This window comes from Euphorbia lathyris, chromosome 2, assembly GCF_963576675.1.
Source record: "Euphorbia lathyris chromosome 2, ddEupLath1.1, whole genome shotgun sequence".
Taxonomy (NCBI): Eukaryota; Viridiplantae; Streptophyta; class Magnoliopsida; order Malpighiales; family Euphorbiaceae; genus Euphorbia; species Euphorbia lathyris.
In genome coordinates this window covers 106,713,165-106,736,157 of record NC_088911.1, presented here as the reverse complement: position 1 = coordinate 106,736,157, position 22,993 = coordinate 106,713,165, and the positions used below count along the sequence as shown (strand labels likewise).

Below are 22,993 nucleotides of genomic sequence, written 5' to 3'. Positions count from 1 at the left end.
CAATCCTCAATTCAAACCATTTTTTATCCAAATCAATTTTCTGTCATTGTCATCTCCTTCCTCAAGATTCAAGCTATTTTTCGTTAATCCAAGATCCTCCAAACCTCAATTTTGAGCCATTCTCTTATTACAAACCATTCTCATACCATTTTTATAAGTTATTCATTGATTCCAATCGATCAATTCTCTTAGAACCAAGAATTTGATATTTATTCTATTCAATCGAATTTAATTCTATCAAACAACTGTTCTGACTCTTTTCAAATTTATTCCGACCTCCACGATCAACCATTTTCCTCAAACTCAATTTCAGCCTCTCCCTTACCATATTACCTTGAGATTCCAGCTTTCTTTTCACTCAGAACGATCCTCTATAGCCTTTAAAATTCATGTTGAAAGTCTCTACCCACAACTCGAGTACATCAACAACATAGTTGTTGCTTTTTCCTATTAATTGAAAAATATCTATCTTAGTCCTCCAATAGTCTGTTTCACTCCAGTCACGTCCATAATCATCAGAAAGTCCAACCATCTTCAAACCTTCGTTCACGAGCTTTACAACGATGCCAACAATCAATCCACGACCACGACATGAAGTTTGTTAATATTTGTTTATTTTTTCACATTTGTTGCAATTAATTTCATTGTACATATCGCTTTATTTTTACAATTGGTGTATTCAGTAATTGATTTGCTCGCTTAATTACGTTTCGAAATTGTAATTTTCTGCTTTATTTCCCATTTTTGTAATCCAAAAAACAATTGAAAAAAATTACAAAAATCAATAAAAATAAAGAAAAAATTAAAAAACGTCTTTGTTTTTGTTGATTTTATTTTACTATTCTTAAGTAAAACATTTATCTGATTGACATGTCAAGCGAAACAGGGAACCCAAGAGGGATGTTTTTATTTTCAGTCCTTGTAGCCCTCGTCACGCTTCATTTTCAGAAATCAAGTTTAGATGCAAAGCATTCATTTTATTTCTAAATTATCATTCCATCCTCCGAGAATTAGTTTCTCTGGCACGCCCTGCATTTATATTTTAACAATTTTTAATCTACTGGCGTATCAAGGTTGAAAATTTGGATATTTTGAAAATATTGCCAACAATCACTTATAATATTCAACGCTTAAAATTCAATACTTATTTTTTCAGCATTTAATTTTTAGTTTTATCAAACAGCGCATTTATTGTTATTTGATAAAAGTAAAAAAAAATGTGCCTTCTATGGTTACTTTGTTTTTGACAAAGTACAATTACTTGGTGTGTTTTCACCATTGGACGATGGAGTATAAAATTAATCCAATAGTGAAAACACACAAAGTAAGGCTTACTTTGTCAAAAACAAAGTAAGCATAGCCTTTACAAAAAAAAATAAATATTGAATTTGAAATATTGAAAAGTATTAAGTATTATAACTATTTGATAAATACTAAAAATGGATAAGGTACAAAAATACCTCTAATGTTTATTACCTTTAACGTCTAAAATTGTGCTATTTTACCCCTAACTTTTGCAGCCAAGAGCAATTTTACCTCTATCATTGGCAAGTTGGGTCAACCTCCTACACTATTATAAAGCATATATATTTTGTTCCTTATTCTACACCAATTGCATATAAGTTGGTTCTACAAAAAATATTTCATATTTTCTGTGATTTAATAATAAAATTGGAGATTAATATTTATAAATTTACTAAAAATTTTGAAATTTTTTATCCAACTCATACAAAAAAAAAACAGTATATTTTTTAATTTTTTTAAAGAAATTCATGTCTGATGTTTGTGATCTATTACTAATGAGTAATAAAATAGTGCGCATGTGAAGCATATATGACAAGATTCATGATTAAGAAGATAGTTTGATAAATATTTCTCAAATTGACCAACTTGTCCATATTAGGGGTAAAATTGTTCTTAGCTACAAACGTTACGGGTAAAATTGCCCATACTTATAAACGTTAATGATATTTTTGCACATTATCCCTACTAAAAACAAGTACTGAATTTAAAAATATTAATTGATAATGTTCAACTTAAAATTTTAAGTTAAATATTTTAACTTAAAACGATAAGTAAATTTTAACTTAATTGAATTACTAACTTTATGTCGTTTTGATTAAGAATGTTTCGCTATTGATGAGTTTTTTTTCTCTAAAGTAAATTTTAACATATTTGAACGGCTAACACTGTTCAAAACTAAGACATCTGGACCGCCAAGACGCTCGAAATCAAGAATCCTCTCTGATTTTCTCCAATTAGTTCCACTAGGAGTTTTTTGGTTCCTAGACGATTTTTTAACCATCTGGGCTCCGCCTAGACCGCCTAAGCGATGATGAAAAAAAAGTTATTATGGATTTATTGTTTGCTTTATTATAATTCACTTTTGAGTTATTCAATGATATTGTTGTTGAAATATTGATATTTGCACATTTTTAAAGATATATGTTACAAATATGTGTTTTTCTATATTAAATAATTCTTAGATAGTATAATACACATTCTAATTGAATTTGTATAACAATTTGTTGATTAACAAATAAAAAATACAAAAATATAAATCCAATTAATCCCCGACTAATCACTGATTATACGACTAACCCGTTGCGACTAACCACTCTGATGCTTAAAACAGTTTGAGAGAAGACTTAAAGATGAATACAATAGTAAGTCAAAGCTAATATGTAAGCTTAATGAATGAATTAAGTAATGTACCTTAAGTCATGCTTACTCTATTTATATTGTGATCGAGCTAAGAAGAAAGTTATAAGCTTAGTAGCAGGACGTGCTACGTGTCATCCGTTGATAGATGAACACATGCACATATATCGGGACTGATATCCCTTAAGTCCACTAAGTTCGTGATTCAAGGGATCAAATGTGATTGCAGTAACAGGTGGATCTATGACAGCGTCTTTTGACATTTCCCGAGCCAAGGCCTTCGACTCGAAGTCGTATTGAGCAGTCTTGATGTGGTGATGCCACATGTTTTCTTTGCCGCAGGTGGGAGAAGTCTTTCAAGGACCCGACTGACCTCAATGCTAATGGTCACCCCCAAGGTTCAACGAATGGCCCAGGAATTGGTTTGGTTTTCTCACAGGAAGAGATGATATCTAATAACATAGAAAGAGCGTCCATCCACTGATATATAGATTCCTGCTGGCTCCACAGAGGTGGTGCCAGTTCCGGCTTGCTACGCATAGGCTACACTAGACCTCAGCATGGGCCGGGCTGGGTCGGGCCTGTCAGGCTTGTGATCAAATCTGATAAGCCCAAGCCCACACTAATATAGTCGGTCTCGGGCTCGGACAGGTTCGGGCCTAAAAAAGGAATCTCAAGCCCGCCCGCCCAAGCCCATGTCTAAATTAAAAAAAATCAATTAAAATAAAATACTAACTTCTTTTAATAAAAAATAAGAAACATAATAGTTAATAAGTTTTAGAAAACTAATTGTAAATTGTAAATACTGATTACTTATTTAATTATCTATAAATTTATATATGTAGGGTTTTTATGGACTCATTTAATTTATATAATTAAATTTATAAATACATATATATATATAACGGGTCGGGCCGGGTATTTACATAGCCCAGGCCCGCCCATTTACTAGCCGGGCTTAATCGGGCTTGGGCCAAGCCGGACCTGACACTAATTTTATGTGTCCAGGCCCCGCTAAATGGGCCTAGGCTCGGGCCGGACGGGCGGGCTCATCGGCCCATGGCGAGGTCTAGGCTACACTATATAGGTTAGCTGGCCCAGTTAAGCTATTTTGGAAGCTAAACACCAACAACTGATCATTTCTAATGATTTTTTTTTTGTTACGATGTATGGTTCGCCGATAAAGAAAAATGTTATATGGAGGGGCAATAGGCATTTGATACTTATGTCTCCCCTTCCGATCATTAAGGAAGAACTCGAACAAGAGCTCAAAGACATTCTTCTTTTTGTTAGTTTGACTGGCCTGGTGTCTAGTGACTTGTTAGGCGATTTTAAAGCTTGGCTTGAGAAAATGGGATATTCATGTTCTGTTTCTACTAAATCCTTACCCACAGAGCGGTGCGCTAGCTTACGGATGTTCAACTTTGTATTCAATCAGGGAACCACACATATACGGCAGAGACTACTGACCCTCTTCTTATTCCTAGCCATCTATTACGAGTCTGGAAAGCAAATACTCAATTAAAAAAGAAAGTGTACTTGCTCGTTTAGGCGGAGCTGGTTCTCAAACTCGTCAATTCATGCCACATGGAAAGTTTATATTCATTTGATATCACTGACGTATGCCTTAACCAATAAATATAACATTATACAAAAAAAAAAGTCCAATGACTATTACGAGGTAAAATCTACCCACAACTCATCTCTTTGTCACAAGATTCCCACCGACCACCACTATGCCGTTAGTTCTCCCTATCTCTTTCCACTCTCTGATCGTCTGATGCGGACATCTCTAGCAACCATGCCACAAAGGGAGCCGAGACCGTGGTTGGGACAGAGTCAGCGTGGCACGCCGAGCCACATGCCATATGGCATGCCACAAATGGAGCTGAGAAGGAAAATGCCCAGGAGCCACGCCGAGTCATACTTCGCACGTCATGCCACTCGTCGTGCGATTGAGGAGCGAAGAATATGAAGAATCCAGCACTTAACTCGTACGTTGTGTGGGGGTTATATGGCACGACATGTGAGTCCTTTTGAGTTCTCTTCTTCGCCAAGTTCATCAAGAGGAGACAACGACTGCCACCAACTATTTACTATTTTGCCATTCTAATTATTACCATTGTACCATTCTCTCTATTTACACCACTACCCTCTCTATTTATCTTTCCTATCTTAACCCTACTATTAAGTATATACTTGAAACTATAATTAGGCATTTTGGTCTTTTTACTTGATTTAGGGAGGAGTATATATGCTCCTTAATTTGTAAGGAAACACAACTTTAAGAAATAAAATATTTTAGCTTCCATTGAGAGCTTGGATTTATCCATTTGGGGCTATTCATTCTTCAAGCTTTAGTTCGAGAAGTTTGTAATCTTTATTGCTTTAAGATTAAAATTTTCACATCGATTTTGTAATCTTTATTGATTTAAGATTAAAATTTTCCAATCGATTTAATATGTAACATCATCCTTCTCTGTCTTCTCATTTCTTTCCCTTCCATTGCCAAAGAAGAAGTGAAAACGGAAGATTCATAAAATTTTATTAATGTGGTATGTCACTAAACTATCTGAGTGGATAAATAAAACCTTACTTATTGTATGGACAATTTTCGGTACTTACTTTAGTGACATGAGTTGAAATTAAGTGATGATAAAATATTAGATAAAATTAAGTAATCTTCAATGTACTTAAATCCTAGATATAATATAATATAATATAATAATGATAATGAACACGAATTTTGTATCAGTTGGTTGGTGGTATCAATATTCTCCACTGGAATTAGAGTAGTAATGTAATATAGTGGAGAATTTATACTTTTCTTCTGCCTTTTATGTTTCATTACTTCTGTTAAGGATTCACTTTCCAATAAACAATGCAACAGTAATTAACCCAAACAACATATCAAGTTTGCTGGAATTGCTTTAGGGGAAGATCCATCCCTACAAAACAATCCCAGTTTTGTATATTTGCCAATTTGAAATATCATGTTAAATACAGCTCAACTACTAATTACAAAATAAAAATTATTCAAAAAAATAAATAATTAAATTTTGAAATTTAATAATTAAATCTCAATATAAGTTTGTCATTAATGGTCATCGCCTCTTAAGTTGAAATCGAATACACTTGAAAGGATTCCAATCCATACCACCCAGAGATTTGATTTTTTATTAGAGTAAATGGGCCAGTTGTAGGTGCATGTTTAACCGATCTATCCTAGTCCACTAGGGACTAGGAGAGTCGGACATCCGGCCTTTAAGAAGGAAGACGGATGTTTCCATAGGGTGGAATCCTACTTATACTTTGGGCTCAGGAGTTAACCCATAGCGCGTGTCCTTTCTAAGGGGAGGTTTAATCACAGAAGACCTTCCGAGACGGAATACCGATGGACGAATTGACAGGATGTTTGAGGCTTAACGGGGATAGGCCCCTTCGGTATGAGTTGGCTGGTCAGAGACTTGGGAAAATCTCGGCGCCGCACGGGGCTTTGGCATGGCTCCGACCTGGCCTGTGACATCTAAAAAAAATTCAATTGAACATGCATAGACATTGAAGCACCCCTATCAATTACCATTATTTCTAGGGTATCTTCTTGAACTACAACACTACTGAAGTTCATACCAGGAGGAATAACCTGTAAAGAATTTGTCTCTCTCACTTTTTGATAGAATGTAAAAGTATTTGCAAATAACTATTTGGAAATAAACCTTTACAATTCTACAACTTAAAAAAGAACTTGGGAATGTATGAAAGGAAACCTCAAATGCTAATAATACATGTCTATTCAAGGAAGCAGCAGAACCAGAACAGATATTACCATGCATTTTTCCAACTACTTTTACACTCTTTTTCATGCCTATTTATGCTGTTCCGAGCACGAAAATGGAAAGACTAGAGGAGGGACTAAAAAAAAAGAAAAATAGAACTTTATCTTACCACCACACTTGGCATGTTATGGCCATGGCAATTGACACCACGTCTAGGCGCGCAAAACTTTCTCTAGCTTGACGCCAAAGCCATCATTGAGCCTCCTCCATTCTTCTTCAATCTCCGTGATCACAAGTACAGCAGCATCAAGTGAAAGTGAAAGCCTCCTTATATCCTACACATTGTTTTATATGTTGAATTTATTTATGTCCTCTTTTGATTGCTGTGAAGTTATTCAAGCTTGTTTCTTCCAAGTTAGCACTATCGCCAACATCCGCCGTGAATAACACAAGGCCATACAGGTGAGCAAGATCTCCATCTACAAATTCTTGAATGTAGGGAGGGCCAAAGTAATTCTTTAGGGAGGTACTTGTCCTGCGGACCAAAAGGAATCCTAACGATATTGGATATACACTATACATCCCAGGAAGTTTAGCAAGTCCTCAAGCAAGTTCTAACACATATTTCACCTCAGAAATGAATTATAAAGTCAATAAGAAATATAATGAGATGAGATGACAACACAAAACTCTTAATCCAATCATAGATTCATATCACACTGCAGCATTTACCTCTCCTCCTCTGGTGTCGGAATCTCGACCAAGCTCCATATTTTCTCCACGGACCAGACCGTTTAAAATGGACACAATAGTCATGCTGCAAGAATGAATATCTATCTATGTGTAGATTATAAAGTTTTATGCAGATTGCCACAACTTTAACAGTCTAATTACCAAAGTGAAAATAGAAAGTTAATTGTGCTAAAAAGGCAACATTTAATTATGAAATCATAGCAAATTTGGACTGGCTACCAAAAGAAACGTGATGATCAACATGTTTCTGATAGAGAAACTCTACTCCCAAGCCTAAAGGCCGATTCCCAAAACTCTATTTCCAAAATTCACCTTTCCTTTTCCATAGAACACCTATATATATGAAAATCGTTTTGCCTACCACTACATGGAAGATGATTGGTGTAATAGAAAAAATGTATATATGTGGCATGAATTGATTGGTAAGGAGTATTAATCCAGGAGTACTCTAAAATTTTCCCCTCCCCTAAAATCCACGAGTCACTTTCTATTCCATCATTGCCCTCAATTATCATATGACATTCTCTATCACATTGAAGTACCACAACTTTACTTCAGTCCAATTACTAATGCTACTGATTACTTCTTTGAAGGCTAAATAACGAGTCCTCGGACATAGCTTATTCCTGCTCCCATCTTCGATGAGCCAACACTTGAAGTTCCTCAGACTCCAACTATTTATATCAGAACGTTTTAGTCTTTGCAATTATATCATAATCAAAAGAAAAATACATGATTATTCCAACACTCAGTTCATGTCATGGCAGCATGAATCAAGGACCAAAAAGTGTCTCATGAGTGTTGAAAATCAGGTGCTGACTAGGAAATAGATCGAACACATGGTGGGATATCCATATATTGGTTGATATAGATAGGGAAACCAACGAGTTCACCACCACACCTTAAGCTCATCATCTATTACTCCTTAAAATTCTGTTTCTCATGATTGAATTGCTCTATATAGGATAAAACTTACACTAAACTCCCCTAAAATTGAAAATACACACAAGATCAAAATGTAAAATTGAAACTCATTACCAAGTAAATTAATCTGATTGAAAGTTGATATGATAAGACCTAAATGACTAAAAGTCATACTAAGCTATCTATAAATAACCTACTATGCTATTTTATGATTTAATATAAGCATAATAAGCTACACTTACTAGTGATGTTTGATTTAACAGATGAGATATAAGAGGATGTACCAGTTCATTGATCATATTGCTCCTCCCACATATCCCGTGCCTGCAGATTTATACAGTCAATTCAATATCTTTTCTTTTAAACAAAGCAAAATCAACCCAATCTCATCAACATTTCCCCAATGTATTCTTATAAACAGTCCCCAAAGTTTCATAATCAAATCATACACAAATTCAATCTTTAAGGAGAGAAAATTATCCACAAAAAGTAAAAAAACATCAACCAAAGCTTTAACATTTGCATCAAATGAAAAGACATAGAAACAATAATTAAATTTTAAGAATCGTTCAAGTAAATAGAAGCTTGAACCAGTGAAATACTACATATCATATTGAAATCTGCAAGCCTGTCAGCTCATCAACAGAACAGTCATGCTTTCTCTTATTATAATTAATATTTACTCTAATCCAATAACACAAAATCAGAGTGGCGCAGCGGAAGCGTGGTGGGCCCATAACCCACAGGTCCCAGGATCGAAACCTGGCTCTGATATGAGAAGGCTTCCATCTGTTGCATTTTTTATTCCGTTTTTGCTTGCTGCTGACAACGTCCTTTGCTTCTTTTTATTCTCAATTTTATGGGCTACAAATTGGCCTTTTCCTTTCCTTTCTTACATAGTTTTATAATTTTAATTATTACAACTTAACATAACATAATTTCATAATAATAAATTGAATTCATACATATAATATTAATAATATATTAACAAAAATATATACTGCTTATATATAAAATTACCTTTCTATCATAATTCGTAATATTCAAAAAATTATTTTATCAAAAACAAATTAATTTGTTATATGTTACATGAAAAAAGATTTAAAAAAAACATTTATTGCTTATACATAAAATATCCTTCTATCATAAAATACTTCTATATTTTATAATATTCAAATAAATTAATTTATTAAAAAATTAATTTGTTACATATTACATGAAAAAAAATTAAATAATATAAAATTGAACTATTTTTTTACTAAAATAGTATGTATTAAAATACACTGTCAATTATTTCATAAATTTTAGTTTTACTAATTAGGTTTAAAAAATTAATAAGTATTTAGTTATATTTCATTTAATTGATCATTAATTAACAAATGAAAAATTCATTAGTACATAAAATAAATATTATATAAATAATTCATGATTATTCAAATTAAAACATTAAATTATCATAAATTTGATTACTTGTTTTTAAGTTAAAAATACACTAAAATTAGATATAACTAGTCGAAAACCCGTGCTATGCACGGGGTATGAAACTTTTATATAATTTAGATAAATAAATAAATTGACATATTTACTTTTAAATAATTTTATATCATGCTATGAAAAAAATTTATATTATGTATATTTGAAATTAATATATATTTTTTTAATGATAATTCAAATTAAATTAATTTTAAAAATAATTGACTACTTTTTTTATAGAATTTTAACTAAGGATGAATGATTTATTTATTTTTACAAAATTCAATGATTTGTACTTTTTAGGAATTTTAATACATTTTCATATTTCAAATATTCTGTGAAATAATAATAATAAAATAGCAGATTAATTAAGAAATATATTAGAATATAATAAAAACCAAAAATTGAATTAAACTATAATTAAAATTAAATATTATATTTACGATACAAAAGAATTACAATATATGTTAAACAAAAATTGAATTAAACTACAATTAAAATTAAATATTATATCTACGATACAAAAGAATTACAATCTATGTTAAAATGGAAGCAACATCAATATATTATTCTATAAACTATTACAATCAATACTTTTCTAATGTTGCATATGGAGAAACTTTATCAATTCAATATGTTACATATAAAAAAATAAAATTCGTAAGAATTAGTCACAAATTCATCTTGATGATAATTATTTTGGTTGATGGAATTTCATGATCACCAAGTATTCGAATTCAATTATTCATTCTGCTACAATAACCCAATATATCTAATTGAATCAGTTTAAGATGATGATTTCTCCTATTTTCATCTCGTAATATCTCATCAAGACATTCGATTAATTTGTTCTTCATTCTTTCACTATATAGAATATCAGTCATACTCGTAGATATCACTTATTTGACTTCATTAATATTTTCTAATAATTATATATTCTTGAATTTTGTAAGTAAGAAAAACAAACAAAAGAATTGAAAAAAAAAATGAAGGGACGAAAAAGATAATTAGGAGAGAACCATCTTCCTCTCGGGTTTTTTTTTTTTTTGAAAATAAGAGAGAATGTCGAGACATAAGCGTATAAAGAAGAGAGTGGAAATATTTTTTGCCCATTAATTAAACATTTTATTTTTTCTTAATGAAGTATTAAGTCCATAAATTAATTTTAGTTAAATATAATTAAATCGCAATTGTAACCACTCAGTACAAAAAAAACGTTTTATAATTAATATGTGAAATTAATTATATTAATTAGAATCATTATGCTCAACATTTGAGATTTTGAAGAGATTCAAATAATAATATGTTCTTAATTAAATATTTTTCAATAATTTGTCCTATGCTCATATTTCATTTTCATCTGTTAAAAACTCTTGAAATACTAACAATTTTGTACGAACCATAATATAATAGTTAAAAATTATATAAGCCAATGTTGCAAAAGTAATTATCTTAATATCCATAATTAATGTACATTTTTAGGATTTTGAGCATCAAAATTTATTTTTATTTACCTTGATTTTGAATTCGTATCTAGCATAATTCACATTCTTCAAGAATAAACATCTTATCAAGCGTATTAGACGCTTACAATCTCCTTGTCTAGAAAATTGAGAAAAAATAACTTCTTGATAATAATAATATAACATAATTTATATTGAAATAAACTTCATTGTAAGTATAATATTCCAATATCTCTTTAATATTTTATTTAATATGTCTCAAACTTCATTGAACAACTATCGTGTGAAACTTTATATCTATTTGTACCAAAATGCATAAAAATAAAAAATACAATCCATATCAATTAGCTAAACTCAAACTAAAAAAATGAGTAGATTTCAACATGTTCCGAATTAGAAAAATTAATCTAACTTCAATTAAAACTAAAAATTGAGTTCATAAAAAGCCTAAAGTCTAAATTTTAGTTAGAGTTAATAATCAAAACGATAACACCTAGGAACATCTACTAAAAAATAATGCAAATATACAAAATCTTTATTTTAGTCATTTTGAAAAATAAATAAATAAAAAAGAAAACATGGATAAGGTAACGAGAGGTATGGAATCTGGATAACGACAGAAATGGAATTTCATCTCTGAAAGATGAAACTATAACAAAAATTGTTTAATAAAAATAAAACAACAGCACAATTGAGAAAGCCAAAAATTGAGTTCATATAAAACCGAAAATCTAAATTTTAGTTAAGAGTTAGCAATCGAAACGATAACACCTAGCAACATTTACTAAAAAAGAATACAAATTTACAAAATCTTTATTTTAGTCATTTTGAAAGAAAAAAAAGAGAAATAAAAAAGAAAACATGGATAGGGTAGCGAGAGGTATGGAACCTGGGTAACGACAGAAATGAAATTTCATCTCTGAAAAATGAAACTATAACAACTATTGTTTAATAAAAAGAAAACAACAACACAATTGAGAACAAAAATAACTACAACATATGAAAAAAAAATAGAATAATTACCTTGAGAAACATAAGAATTTCTTGTAATTTTTGACATTTTTGTGTTTTCCGATTTTAGTTGTTCATGCATCTTCTATTTCTGTCGGATTTCTTCAATTGAAGCTATCCGTTTGGAAAAAAAAAGACAAATAAAAAAGAAAACATGGATAAGATAGCGAGAGGTATAGAACCTGGGTAACAACAGAAATGAATCTGAAAGATGAAACTATAACAACTATTGTTTAATAAAAATAAAACAACAACATAATTGAGAACAAAATAACTACAACATATGAAAAAATCGAATATTTACCTTCAGAAATATAATACTATCTATCGTGACCAATGAATATAATGGTGGAATACTATCTATCATGCTTTATATAGAAGTTTATTTGTGACTTTTGGATGCTTTATATAGAAGTTTATTTGTGACTTTTGGATTTCCTTTGCTTTGTGTTTTTTCATCTTCCCGTAACTCTTGCTTTCTTTTATTATTTTAATTAATAGGCTAGTAATTATTTAATATATTATAAATATAAATTTGTTATTTTTAATTAATTAAATATTTATTTTGATTAATTAAATATTTTTAATATGATTTTTTACTACGTTGACAACTCATCAAAAAGACCTCTAAAACACTTCTTCTCGTTTCTCTCTGCTTCCGTAATTATATATAGTATAGATTATAAGTTTGAATCTGACTTAAACAAAACCCTAGCCGCTGGAGAAGAATGAAGTTTAGACTATCTCGCTGTTGACGAGCCGCAAATCCGCCTCTCTCACCGTCCGCCTGTCCTGTTTCGCCGGTCTCTCCCCGTTCTTGCTCTGTTTTTTTGTTGTTCGACGCCCTTACCAGTTGCGGCTCACGTTTCCGTCTCTGTTTTTATTTTTCCGGTTTGGATCCGCCGTCGCGGACTTGCTCTGGTCGCCGGCCTTTGTTCCCTTCATTGCTGTGGTTGTTCGCCGCCGTTTCTGTCCGATTGCTTGGCCTTGTTTCATTCATTGTTGCGATTCCACCGTCGGCGGCTGGGTTGTGATCTAAAAAAGTATTGATTGTCTTTCACGGTGGTTGTCCTTCCCTGCCTTATTCCAGTTCCGTCTCCGGCTGCCCTATAACGTTACACCTATTTGTGACCTAATTTTTTTAATAAAAGTTAATTAAATTTAATAATTAATTTTAGTAAAAGTTAATTAAATTTAATAATTAACTTAATTGTTGCTGATGGAAGAAATCATTGATAGGAGTGCTCTAATCACCCTAGAGGAGGAAGTTCAGTCGGGATTAGTGATTCAACCGGATGCCACTGAAGTTCAATCCCCGCCCCCAAACTTGGTGTTTGATAGGGTCGTTTCTAACAAACAGGCCAATCAAAACCTCTTTTATGAAATCCACATTAGCTGATGTTTGGAGTCCCTCAAAAGGGATTTTCATTGAACATATAGGCCCCAATTTATTCCGTTTTGAATTCTACCATCCATGGGAGCGGGATAGGGTAATTCAGGGTGGGCCATGGACTTTTGAACAACAATTACTGATGCTAAAGAAGCTTGAGGATGATCAAAATCCCATGGATATTCACTTGTCTCACACTGATTTTTGGTTGCAGGTTTATGATCTTCCAGTTGGGTTTATGTCTGAAAAGGTTGCTGTCAGTATAGGTAACTTTGTGGGTACTTTTGTGGAAGCTGACCCGAATAACTTCACAGGGTTCTCTCGTACCTATCCACGAATTCGTGTTTCGATTAATATCCTCGCTCCGCTTAAGAGGAAAATGCAGATAAGTGTTCAGGGAGGTACTGTTTTTTGGGTAAACTTTAAATATGAACGGCTCCCAACCTTTTGCTTTGTATGTGGACATATAGGGCACGCAGATAAATTCTGTCACGCTCTATTACAAGTAGCTGATCCAATGAAAGTAGAGAGAGCATATGGGGCCTGGCTTAGAGCCCCTACTCGTCGTTCCCAAGTTCCTAAGCAATCAAGATTTTTGTTTAGCCGACCTCCTCAGAACCTTACTCAGACAAACAACGTAGTCATTTCAGGTTTTGTCTCAGGGGCTGGTTCAGGGGAAAGGGAGGTTATTATTCCGAAAATTGCTACAGTTGTTCCCCCGGGTTTTAAGGCACTACAGAGTAAGACAACTTTTCAACACAAGGAGTATACCCATCAGACTCCAGAAGATATTGGTGTTGTAATTTCTGACCCGAAACGCAAGCGCTCAGGATCATTGGTCGAAGATACACAGGGAAGTTCAGAAAATCTTATGGATTGTGAGGAAAACAATACAGTGAGGTTGGGGGCAGTTATTGAAAATATCCAAGAAGCGAGTCGTGGTAGCCCGACTCGCAAGATATCATGAGTATACTGTCCTGAAACTGCTGGGGGATAAGGAACGCCCGGACAGTTCGTCAGCTGGTGGATTTCTCTACCAATTTACATCCCGAGTTCATCTTTCTAATGGAGGTTAAATGCAGTCGACTCAAGGTGGAAGCATTGAAACGAAAGCTTTCCTTTGAGGGCCTGTTTTTTGTTGATCCAATAAACAATGGAGGGGGCTTAGCGCTCTTGTGGAGAACTGTTAATTCAGTTCAGTTGCTTGGTTATTCTTCTAATTTCATTGACTTCAGGGTCACTTTGTTAGGTTTGCCGGAGTATCGATTAACCGGTTTTTATGGCTTTTCCGAGAGATCGCGTCGGGCAGATTCTTGGCAGTTACTAAGGAGTCTTAGCTTGATTAATTCTGATCCCTGGGTTATCATTGGGGATTTTAATGACATGCTCTCTCATTCTGAGAAGAGAGGGGGTAACAGACACCCACCTACCTTGATAAGGGGTTTCAGTGATGCTATTACAGATTGTGGGTTGTCAGAAGTCAGTATGAAGGGTTATCCGTTCACGTGGGAAAGAGGTCGTGGTTCAAAAAATGCTATAGAAGAGAAACTCGATCGGGCCCTTGCTAATAACAGTTGGTTTATGCAGTTCAGTTCGGCTTCTGTCTTGAATGAGGATGCTCAATGTAGTGATCATACGGTACTCTTCTTGTCTCTAATTAACACTGTGGGTTCTATGTCTCGCCGTTTTCGGTTTGAAAATGCTTGGATCAAAGAACCTGATTGCAGAGATCAGATAATTTTGGCCTGGCAACATTTAAATGCCAGAGGAATTTTGGTTAAACAGGAAAAATGTGGCGAAATGCTTGCAGCTTGGGGAAACAACATTCGTAACCGATTTAAGAAAGAAATTCATTGCTGCAAATCAGAAGTTAGAAGACTAAAATCTTGTACTGATAGGCTGGCAATCGAAGCACTATTGGCTGCTAGGAATCGCCTTGATGAGCTTCTCCTCCAACAAGAAGCCTATTGGAAGCAGAGAAGCAAGACACTTTGGCTCAAAGTTGGGGACCAGAACTCAAAATTTTTTCACTCGGCTGCTAACAGTAGGCGCAAAAGGAATGAAATTCGACGACTGAAAGATGAGGAAGGAAACTAGATCGATTGGGAGACAGGGTTACCTTCTCTAATTTCAGACTATTTTACAGAAATCTTCACATCTTCAGGGAGTCGCTCTGAACCTATTTTGAATAATATTCAGCCAAAAATCTCGATGGAACTAAATGCTGATCTTCTTCAACCATATACTGCAGACGAGATAAAGAGGGCGGTTTTCTCAATGCATCCTGATAAAAGTCCCGGTCCTGATGGTTTTAATCCATGTTTCTACCAACAATATTGGGACTTGGTAGGCCCTGATGTGATTCAATCATGCATTCAATGGTTGAATGAAGGACTGTTTCTGGAGAGCATCCATGACACAAATATTGTTCTAATCCCTAAGAAATCTTCTCCAGAAAAAGTTTCAGATCTCAGGCCCATAACATTATGCAATGTTATTTACAAGATTCTGGCGAAAACAGTTGCTAACAGGCTAAAAAAAGTTCTAGATATTATTATCTCGCCCACACAGAGCGCTTTCATCCCAGGACGACTGATCACGGACAATATTATGCTTGCGTTTGAAGTAAACCATTTCCTGGAACATAGAACTCGAGGTAAACAATGATATGTTTCTCTTAAGCTTGATATGGCCAAGGCTTATGATCGGGTTGAGTGGGCATTTTTGGAACAAATGATGCAGAGGTTAGGCTTTGATGACCGGTGGATATCTCTGGTTATGCAGTGTGTTACAAAGGTCAGATATAATATTACCCATAATAATCATGTGATTGGGCCAATTCTGCCACAGCGTGGCCTGCGTCAAGGTGACCCTATCTCTCCCTACCTTTTTTTGATTTGTGCAGAAGGTTTATCAGCATCGTTGCAAAGTTTAGAAGCTCAGGGTCAGATCCATGGCTGTCGGATAGTTCAATCAGCCCCGTCAATCTCTCATCTCTTCTTTGCAGATGACAGCTACTTGTTCTTCAAAGCGTCAAATGAAGAGTGCTTAGCGGTTCAACAGTGTTTGCAAGAATATGAAACAGCTTCTGGACAGAAGGTAAACTTCTCCAAATCCTCAATCTCATTCAGCAAAAATTGTAGTGCGGGTCTTCGATCGATCTTAAGTTCAATTTTTGGAGTACCATTGGGGATGGGCACTGCAACATACCTTGGTCTCCCGGCTTTAGTTGGGAGAAGTAAAACACAAGTGTTCCAATACATTGCTGACAGAGTCAGATCTAGGGTCACAGCATGGAAGGCAAAAATGTTATCTCGAGCTGGTAAGGAGATTCTGTTGAAATCTATTATACAAGCCCTCCCCTCCTATGCTATGAGTCTATTCCTCTTACCTCAACTTCTGTGTGATGATCTGGAAAGAATGATGAATTCTTTTTGGTGGGGATCTGGGTCTGAGGAGAGAGGCCTGCGTTGGAAGTCATGGGAGAAACTGTGTGTCCCGAAGAGCTTAGGTGGATTGGGTTTTCGAAAGTTACATTTATTTAATCTTGCTCTTCTAGCTAAACAAGGGTGGAGGCTACTAACCAATCCAGATTCATTACTTGCACGGGTATATAAGGCTAAGTATTTTCCCTCTTCTTCCTTTCTAGAGGCGGATCTTGGTAATCAGCCCAGCTTTATATGGAGAAGCATACATGCTGCACAGTCACTTGTTATTTCTGGAGCTAGACGCGTTGTTGGGACAGGGGAGTCTATTAACATCTGGGAAGACCCTTGGCTGCCTGACCCTGACCACCCTTTTATAGAAAGTGCGCGACTCCCGGGCCTTGAGGTGGATATTGTGAATAACATCCGACAGCCTTCAGGGGAGTGGAACTTGGAATTAATTAATGGGATCTTTGTAGATCGGGATACAGAACTTATTCGGAGGATTCCTCTAAGTCACCGTTTGGTGTTTGATGCGTGGGGATGGTATTGGGGAAAGAGAGGCAAGTTTTGTGTGAAAAGTGCATATAAACACTTGTGGTCTGAAAAATATGGCAATAATCCATCATTGACAGTTGATGGAGTTAATTGGGGTTCAGTATGGGCACTTCAGGTTCCGCCCAAGGTAAAAAATCTAATTTGGAGAACCTTGGCTGGTTGTTTACCGTCGCTGAGCGCTTTATCTGCTAGAAGGTTCCGATCAATAACTTGTGTCCTTCATGCCTACAATCTGAGGAGGATGACTTCCATGCCTTAGTTGGCTGCAGTCAGGCTCGACTTTTCTGGGGTCTGACTAGTGTTGCAGGTCTGGAAGATTCTTGCTCTTCGTTTAGAGAGTTCTGGAAGAAGTTGGGGTTGTTGTTCCCGTCGGAAACTGGTACGGTGGCAGTCTGCTACTGGTTCTTATGGCTTAACCGGAACAATAGAGTATGGTCAAAACAAGTCATGACACCTACCATACTCTTCTCCACTGCCATGCAATTTATCTCAAGTTGGAAAGCTGCCCAGAGCCAGGGAAGTGGTGTGGTGGTGACGACTGCTGAAGTAACTCAGAAATGGTGCAAACCCCCGCCAGGTATGTTAAAACTTAATATTGACGGGGCCATATTTTCTGCCTCGGGTACTGCTGGTTATGGATTCATCCTGCGGGATAGCGATGGCGGGTTCCAAGCTGCAGGTAACGGTACTATTTACTGTTGTCTTGACCCTTTTCTAGTTGAGGCGATCTCGTGTCGCGAGGCCTTGAGCTGGCTGAAGGATTCTGGTAGACAAAATGTGTTGGTAGAATCGGATTCACAATTGCTAGTGTATGCTATTCAGCGAGAAGCTAGTGGCAATTCGGCTCTAGATCTAGTTATTGAAGACTGCAAAATCCTTATTAAGGATATAGGTAATGTGTCAATCTCATTTATTCGTAGGTCAGCGAATTCCGCTGCTCACTTTTTAGCCCGTGCAGCTACACCTGCTTTTGAGAGGAAGGTCTGGATTTCAGTACCTCCTTCTTGTGTCTGTACTGCTCTTGTTGCTGATATTTAATAAAACTACCTTTGTTGTCAAAAAAAAAAAGTTAAAAATACACTAAATAAAAATATAATTTGATTACTAATATTTGCATTAATATAATGGAAAATCCCAATATAAAACACGGGTTATCATGTTATCTCTTAGAGGAAATATACCCGCTAAGATAATTACAGAGAAAGAATGAAAACAACGATTTCGTATTACTGGTCACGTGACTTCCACGACGAAGTTGTTTGGGAGGAGAAGTGGTAGTCCATCAACCAACAACAACCATTGAGAGAGAGAGCTTTTATCTGACTTTTGGTGTCATGAGGCTAGAGTTTTAGTTTATGTGGTTTAATTATCCTTCTCTATATTTAGGAACGGATCTACAGTGAGGGATTTGCCCCCATTGAGATCTATAAAGAAATAATATCCCTCGTGAAAAAATCATATTTAGGTTTTGCCTCCATTGAAGCCGATGGAAGAGAGCTGGAAGTTGTCGATTTAAAGCAAATCTGTCAAGAATAAGGAGATGAATATATTAGGGTATAAATGTAACTTTTATTCCTCTTACACAAAACGATGCCGTTCCACAGTGGAATAACGTCGTTTTGTTTAAAAGAAATAAAAAGAATTACAATTATACCCTCAATCTCTCCTTTTATTCTGTCGAGCAAACACACATCAACACAAAACTAAAAATCTCTAACGAAAGTGTGAAGCCCTAACTCGATCTCTCCCTCAAAAAGTCACTCTGACGACTTCAAAAGCAAAAAAAAAAAAAATACTGAAAATCAAATAAAGGTTTATTTTATTCTTCAGCAACCAACTTAAGAATTGAAGCTTTCCCGAATGCACACGGGACAACCTACACAGACACAAGACATTCGATTGTCGTGTTTCTCTAGGAAATTCACTAAATTTTTGAAAAAGTACAAAACAAATTACTATTTCAAAATCATCAGCAAAAGCTGAATACAGATCCATGTTACAGCAAAAGTGTATATATATATAACGAAGATAGTTAGGTCATGTTCTTTGTTACATAATTCCAGTATCAATTAGTTCAGTAACGTATCATGAGTTATTATAATTATAATTATTTTATTATTATTATTAAAAGCTTTTTATTTTAACTATTACTATTTTTAAAGGATTATATCTTTATTATTTCAACTTCAGTAGAATTCAGTTCAGTTGCAATCAGTTCAATTCAGTTTTTTTTCAGAGCTTTACATGTTAACAATTTTAACTAAAATTTTCATTTCTCACTTTCTATTTCCTATGCAATATGTAATTACTTTCACTTTCAGTGAGTTTCAATTCAGTTTTTCTTCAGATTTATTACAAGCAGATTTATTACAAAGCAGACGCTTTTTTTTTTTTTTGAAGAGTAGACGCTTTGTTCATGATTCATGAGTACACGCTTTCGACGCTTTATTATCCGGACATATTACGAAAAAAAATCTGATTCTTAGGACTTTTTTACCTTTGGACGCCTTCATAGCATGACACTTATGTATCATTATGTTTGTATGGTAAGCTAAAATTAAGTAACCTTCAACGTGGTTAATCCTAGATATAATATAATGATAATCAACATTGAATTCTTCTCTATCAATTTGTATTAGTTCCACATCCACTTTGATATTCTCCACCGTTCCATAAAAAAACTCACGGATCCAAGGTCAGGCGGGGGCTTGAACACCGCACTGGTCGCCAGAAACTCGGTTGAGCTTTAATTTTTTAGGGTAAGAGCACCCAAAAAAAATTAATTGAACACCTATAAGCATTGAAGCAACCCCTAATGCAAATCATGGATCCGTCACTAGTACCACCAATAAGCGATGCAAGTAATCACTTTTACACTCTTTTTCATGCCTATTTTTGCTGCTCCAACTTCCAAGCACGAGAACGGAAAGACCAGAAAAGAAGGGATTAAAAACAAGAAAAGTGGAATGCTGTCTTACCACCATCCTTGGCATGTAACGGCCATTAAAACTGAAACAACGTCTACTTTCTCTCGCTTGACGTCGAGTCAAGACCATCATAAAGTCTCCATTGCTCTTCAATCTCCATGATCAGAAGTTCAGCAGCATCAAGTGAAAGCTCCTCATTGATATACATGTTGAATTTATGTCCTCTTTTGATTGATGTCCCTGCTTAAGAAGTTATTCAAGCTTGTTTCTTCCAAGTGAATGCCCTGTTAATACCACTGGAACATTCAAAGCACCGGACAGAAGACCGGCACTATCGCCAACATCGCCATGATGGCCATGAATAACACAAGGCCATACAGGACCATCCCTACCAAGGAACCCCAACGGCATATGCCCCACTGCTCTCTCCAATTTCATTGCCACCAGCATCTTCAGACCCTGCAGTTAGTGCCTCTGTTGGCTCACCATAGAGAAAACTTGGAGAGTGAAAAGATCTACCCTATACACCCCAGGAATTCTAGCAAGTGCTCGAGCAAGTTTTACCACATTTCACCTGACAAAAGAATTGTAGAAGTCATTAAGAAACATAATGATGACAAAACAAAACTCATAATTCAAGCATATCATACTGCAGCATTTACCTGTCCTCCTCTCTGTCAGGATCTCGACCAAGCTCCATATTTTCTCCGCGGACTAACCGAAAGCTTGAACCCAATTCCAACAATGATGAATATAAGCGCAATTGAAATTCTTGGGGAGTTATACATTTGTGTATTGATAAGGCCATTCACTATATCTTGAAGTTCGATCTCTCCCCAGGACGAACCATAAAGCCAAGAGAAAGCATGAACCAGAATAGTTTAAACTGGTCATAATAGTCCTGCTTCAATGAATAGTTAGGTTCATGTGTAGATTATAAAATTCTATACAGGGAACAACAGCACCAAACTCTAACTATTAGACAAGAAGTTCACTAAACTTCAACAGTCTAATTACTTAAGTGAAAATAGAAAATTAATTGTTCTAAAAAACTAAAATTGAATTATGAAATCATAGCAAATTTAAACTAGCTACCAAAAGAACGTGATGATCAACATGTTTCATTCAAGACAATGAAATACCACAGCTTTACTTTAGTTCAATTACTAATTGTGCATTGCTTGTGTCAGACCTAATGTTACTGAATAGTTGTTTGAAATCTAAGTAAAAGTTCTCTCCTTCCCTTTCCATTAACAATCTCATCAAAGAATTGAATAGAGATTAAAGATATCTGAAACAGAATATTGAAGTCAAACTGGTTTCCTTACGCTACCTTAAATTTCAGAGTTATAAAAGGAAATAGATCAAACACATGGTGGGTATCCAAATATTAGTTGATATAGTCAGGGAAACCGATACAGGTACTAAAATAAATGCCCTTGTTAAAAGAAGAAAGAACCCAATTTGCAATTCAACACGGAGAAGTAAGGCTATTTTATGTGCACTTTGATTTAACATCAGCCTAAGCTACACTTACTACTGCAGTACTGCTGTTTGATTTAACAATTAAGCTGATTCAAAGCCTAGTATACCAACAAAAAGAAAATCTCAGATCCAATTATTTTCTGATGAGATTAGATATTCTGTGACTAGAAATTATGGAAATGCAGAAACTTAACTAGCATACCTCAACAGAGAAGCATGACAATAATGACGGAAGACGATATAACAAACCTAAGTAATTAGGAGAGAAAATTATCCAGAAAAGCAAAAGCCATGAGATTATCAGGCCAACCAAAGCTTCACCATTTGAATCAATCGAAAAGCAATCGGAACAAGAAGATAACTTTCAGAATCTAGTAAATCTGTTTAATAATTACATATGAATAACACCAATGCACACCAAATCAGAGTGGCGCAGCGGAAGCGTGGTGGGCCCATAACCCACAGGTCCCAGGATCGAAACCTGGCTCTGATATGAGAAGGCTTCTGTGTTTTTTTTCCAATTAATTTTTTATTGGGCTTCTTTTTGTTCTGACTTTGTTCCATGTTGCGTACTAATTCACTCCTCTTATGGGCTACGGCCTTTAATGTATTTCAAAGAAAAATCCTTTCAGCCATATATAGTGAATAGTTTTAGATTATTAAAATTTTATTTTCTTAATAAATAATTTTGAATATACTTTCAAATAAAGTCCTTTCACTCATGATATTATAATTTTAAAAAAAAACCTCAATATTCTTCAAAAAAAAAACTCAATAAATAATTTTAAATTATTACAAAAAAAATTAATAAATAATTTCAAATTATTACAACCTAATTTCATTTAAAAAAATTATTACTTCCTTCCATAGATTCTGAAAATAATAAAATCTAACCTACCTTATTACTATTAAATAATTGGTTTTTTTTGAAGCAAGTTAAACATTCTTTTAGTAGTTGTATTTATTTTAATCAATTTTTTAATCCCTCTATTTATTTTTATATATAAAATAAAAAATTATCTGTTATATAAAGAGTCTTTTTAGTCTTCATATTTAATTACATATACGCTATGTTTATTTTATCAAATTTCACCCTTAGATGAATTTTACACTCTATATCATATATAATATTTTTAAATCTATATGT

The 22,993-nt window shown here is 34.5% G+C and overlaps 1 long non-coding RNA gene across 1 annotated transcript; it reads right to left on the bottom strand.

Annotated features, from left to right (window-relative positions):
- Positions 1-19,819: 19,819 nt before the first annotated feature.
- Positions 19,820-22,204, bottom strand: LOC136219334 (uncharacterized). Its single transcript, XR_010684128.1, has 3 exons — positions 22,049-22,204; positions 21,024-21,262; positions 19,820-20,935 (listed from the first exon to the last, which is right to left on the bottom strand). It is a non-coding gene; the product is annotated as an uncharacterized lncRNA (long non-coding RNA).
- Positions 22,205-22,993: the final 789 nt, after the last annotated feature.